The 4,640-nt window shown below is 50.6% G+C and overlaps 1 long non-coding RNA gene across 1 annotated transcript; it reads right to left on the bottom strand.

The window, feature by feature from the left end:
* Window positions 1-783: 783 nt before the first annotated feature.
* On the bottom strand, window positions 784-4,141 carry LOC139361243 (uncharacterized). Its single transcript, XR_011618803.1, has 2 exons — window positions 3,713-4,141; window positions 784-3,376 (listed from the first exon to the last, which is right to left on the bottom strand). It is a non-coding gene; the product is annotated as an uncharacterized lncRNA (long non-coding RNA).
* Window positions 4,142-4,640: the final 499 nt, after the last annotated feature.

The following is a 4,640-nucleotide window of genomic DNA, read 5'->3' on the forward strand; positions in this document are numbered from 1 at the left end:
CTGTGGGAGGTCAGGGAAATGATGGCATGGAGGGACTGTTGGCATGAGCTGCTTGCTCAAACATAGATCCCAGTTCTGTGTGAGGCAAAATAGAAATTTATGTGGATATCATCAGTAACATAGCAAATATGGGCTTCTTCCCTAGGGTGGCTGACCCTCTTGCTCATCTGCTGAGCAAAGGCCAGGCCCTGCCTTCTGGGCCTCCACAGTGAGCTTTTCCCAAGCTCTGTCCACTCCGTGGAGATGGCCGCAGCCAGGGCAGACAATGGGGTGTTTGCCACTTTTTGTTTTCTTTTTCGAGACGGAGTCTTGCTCTGTTGCCCAGGCTGGAGTACAGTGGTGTGATCTCGGCTCAGTGCAAGCTCTGCCTCCCGGGTCACGCCATTCTCCTGCCTCACCCTCTCGAGTAGCTGGGACCACAGGTGTCTGCCACCACACCAGGCTAGGTTTTTGCGTTTTTAGTAGAGACGAGGCTTCACCGTTTTAGCCAGGATGGTCTCAATCTCCTGACCTTGTGATCCACCCGCCTCAGCCTGGCAAAGTGCTGGGATTATAGGCATGAGGCACCACACCCGGCCAGGTATTTGTCGGTTTTTGAAAGCTTCATTTAAAGAATGAAATAGACTGAACAGAATTACTTCCTTTTGAATGTTTAATACTTAATCTACCAGAACACTTAAATACAGTTAATGTATTCAAATAATAAGAAAGAACTTTCCCTCCGTTTCCAAAGCAAAAGTATAAACAATCTTTTACTTGGCAGGGATTTCACTATGTTTCTTAAAAGCCAGCAAGCACTTTTCCTGAAATAGACCCGTCTCTTCCTCTGCATAGATCCTATGAACATTTTAGCTACATTTCTGCTATATCTTGATGTGTGATAGATTATAGAAAATTCCTTGCTACTGGAACTTCACGATGCTTTCCTTTTAAACATCAAATAGAAAGTATGGATAGTAAATCTCAGATTAGTTGCCATTCTTGGTCTTGGTAGAGCTGCCACCAACAGCCTCTGTCAATTACAACAGAGTGTGTCTCCCCAGCAACTAGGTTTAGATTGCAGACCAAGCCAGGATCACCCAGGATTCAGTGCAACGTCTTCCAAAGCTGTAGCCACTGCTCCTGGAAAAGATTTGAGAAGCCCTCCCTTTGATGCCTGTGCATGGCTGTTCTCAGATCACAGCAGCTGCAGCAGCATCTCGGGGGATGCCGGCAGGGGTGTCCTGTGTACTGACTCCACGGCAGGGGCCTGCAGTATCTGAATGAAATGGCCGTGACACTGTGCACCCTAGAGGAGTCCACAGCCACGTTTCAAAGGTGCAGTGGCCCGAGGTGAACCCCAGAGCACTGAGGAGCCTGGAGTTGACCTGTCACAACTCCATTGAGAGAACTGACTGAATTCCGTACCTGTGTGGGCAAAAGATGGCTATTTGCGCTTGGCTCCTTCCCAGGACAGGGCAAGGGAGGTTGTCTGTACAGCTAGTGGGAGCTTGACTCTGTTCACACTCGGGGCTGAGTCACTCTCCTTTCTGTGAGCCCAGGGAAGATAGACATGCCTAGCTTTCATGGAAGAGAGCCCTGATGAGTCGAAGCTGAGCTTCAAGATGGTCGGTGTTGTGGTGTGCGTGGCGGGTTCCGAGTCGGTGTGTGCTGAGTGGGGACCCGGCTGCTGCTGTCGCTATTGGGCTCAGCAGACGCTGCGGGGGACGTGGCTCCTGTGGTACTTGGTTTTCTCCTCACAGAGGTGGGTTTCCCTGCAGTGAAGGTGTTGGTGCTGTAACAGGCAGCCTGGCAGGAGGAAAGGTGCTCGTGGGGTTGTGCCCGGAGGCCCCCTTCCTCTTGAGGAGCAGGAAGTGGGTTTGGGACCCAGCTTCCCGCTGCGCTCCCTTGCTAGGTTCTTGGCCTCGGGGGCCAGGAGAAGCTGAGTGCAGGGCTGAAACCTGGACCCCTTCCACAGCCTCCGCGGCACTTGTGGTGGTATGCGGGACATGGCCCTTGGAACTCCAAGCCCTACCCTGGCATGCCCGCCCGTTGGGGCGTCTCGGGCACCTGCTGTGTGCTAGGCTCCGTAGTGGGGTGGGCGGTAGCAAGGGCTGTGGGGTAGAGGGGACACGGTACGCAGATGATGATGAGAAGCATCAGGGAGGCAGTCAAAGCACAGCTGAGACTTGCAAGGAGGGGACTGGCTGTGGGTGTTGGGGCTCAGGGAGCTGCCTCTACCCAGAGCCACAGTGGCCAGTGAGGGCAGAGCAGGGGACCGAGGCCCAGGGAAGCCGTGTGTATGGTTCGCATCAGGTGTGCGGGTCTGCCGGGCTGTGCGGCCCTTCTCAGTCCTGGCTGGGCCTGGGGTCCCAGAGGGAACCGGAGGGTCTTTGCATTTCCCTCCTCTTGCTTCCCTGCTGCTTCCTGGTCAAGGGATGCTTCTTTATTGCAACTCTGGCAGTTATTCTGCATATTAAGAGGAGTTTCACAAAATCATAGGGGGAGAGGCGGACTAGGGATTCATTTTTTTTTTCTCCCCCTGATTTTATACGGAGGCTTCTACTATCCCTTAGTGTGGAGGCAGAGTGCAGATGCTCTACAGTTCTCTGTCCAGGAAGAGAAGAGCTGCTGGGAAGCCACAGAGCTGATCATTGCAATAGCTCTGACATTTTTAAGTGGGAGAATGCTGATGTCTATAATAATCAGAGTAAAACTTCAGTAGCTTCAACATAAAGATGTCGAGATGATCTTAGAGCCATTTCGTCCCTAGATCCTTCTACAGTGTGGAGTGTGACATCTCTACCAGCCGCTGGTCAGTGGCCGCCTGGGGGTAACTGAATGCTTGAAGTGTAAATGAGAACTTCTAATTTTATTTAATTTTAGTCAAATTTAAATAGCTCTATGGGCCGGGCACCGTGGCTCATGCGTGTGTTCCCAGCAGTTTGGGAGGTCGAGGAGGGTGGATCATGTGAGGTCAGGTGTTCAAGACCAGCCTGACCAACAAGGTGAAATCCCATCTGTACTTAAATATATAAAAAATTAGTTGGGCGTGGTAACAGGCGCCTGTAATCCCAGCTACTCGGGAGGCCGAGGCAGAAGAATCACTTGAACTCGAGAGGCAGAGGTTACAGCAAGCCGAGATCGAGCCACTGCACTCCAGCCTGGGTGACAGAGGGAGACTCTGTCTTAAGAAAAAAAAAAAGATTTTAAAAAACCCTACATGCCCCTAGTTGCTTCTGTAGGAGACGGCATGGTTCCAGAAGGTAGACTTTGTGTTGAGGACTCTGCAGCGTCAGGCTGGAGACAGTCTCCCTTCCTAGCAGCGTGGGCCGCTGGGCTGCTCTTCTACCAGAAGGGATGGCGGCGTCTCTGGGAGGTATTTGTGGACTCAGATCTGTGTGGATTAGTGACTTGCGTTACTCACAGATACTTAATTTTATGGGTAAATGAATACCTGGACTGGCTGCAACTTCAGGGCGAGATTCGGGAGTAGGGAGTGAAAAGTGACGACGGAACCCTGGGCTTGTCCTGCCATACCCAGGAACCGGTCGGGGCGCCTTCTCGTCTGAAGTCCCAGCACGTGGTCAGGGTACCCCTCCCCTCTGAACCCCCCCGGAAGTGATCGGGGCACCAATCCCCTCTGAAGCCCCAGTACCTGGTCGGGGCACCCCTCCCTTCTGAATCCCCCAGTACCTGGTCGGGGCGCCCCTCCCTTCTAAAGCCCCCAGACCTTCCTGGACTGCGGTGCTGCTTCTCCAAATTCTGCCCTTGGCTGTTTTCTAGGAATCACCTGTACCCGAACAGGCTGCGTGTTTCACTTCTTGTCGGATCTGGGGTGACGGTGAAGCTCATTTATCTTGTCTTCCTCCTCACGTGCCATATCTCACCTGTTGTCTGAGTTTGTGTGAGTGCGTGTTGTGCGTTCTCAGGCTGTGCTTGGTGCTTAGGTGACAAGAACGTCTTAGAGCAAGGGACTGCCTGCTGCAAAGGACGCTGTGAATGAATCGAGACACGGTTTACTTGTGGGGTTTAAATTTCCTGGGTGTTGGAGGCAATTATGGGGAAACAAGGTCTAAAAAAGCCCCTGGGGATGAGGAAGGTAATAATGAAAGAAATTACTCTATACACATTTAGCAGTTGGTTTAATTTGTAGGTGAATTTTGCATTTTGAGAACTACTAAAGCTATTGTTTGTAGGGATTCCTTGATGAGCTTCTTGTTTTCTGTCAAGTAGAAAGTAAAGTGGATCGGTTTTGCCTTTAATTCTGACTGACTAGAATCTACTTCCTTTTTCTCCCCATTCACGTTAGGGTGGGGATTGGATTAGAAGAGCTGTAGGATCTCTTTATTTCTGATCTTAAATGAATTTTTTCTTTAATTAGTTTTTTTGTTTGTTTTGTTTTGTTTTGTTTTTGGTGAGCTATTACTTTTTCCTTCAATGCACTGTTCTTTGGTTTAGAAAATGGGCTCTATTTGTACCGTGCTTTAAATGTACACAATGGTTCTAAATTGCTACTTTTCGTTAAAGTTAGATACAACATCTTAATTGAAATGTCATCCATAATTGAGGCACAGTCTGAGGCCTGGAGACCCCTCTTGTCACTTCCTTCCAGCCGTGTCTCCTTCTCTGGCCACGTTGCCCCTGGCCACATCTCCTCC

Source organism: Macaca nemestrina, unplaced genomic scaffold (assembly GCF_043159975.1).
Source record: "Macaca nemestrina isolate mMacNem1 unplaced genomic scaffold, mMacNem.hap1 Scaffold_115, whole genome shotgun sequence".
NCBI classification, from domain to species: domain Eukaryota; kingdom Metazoa; phylum Chordata; class Mammalia; order Primates; family Cercopithecidae; genus Macaca; species Macaca nemestrina.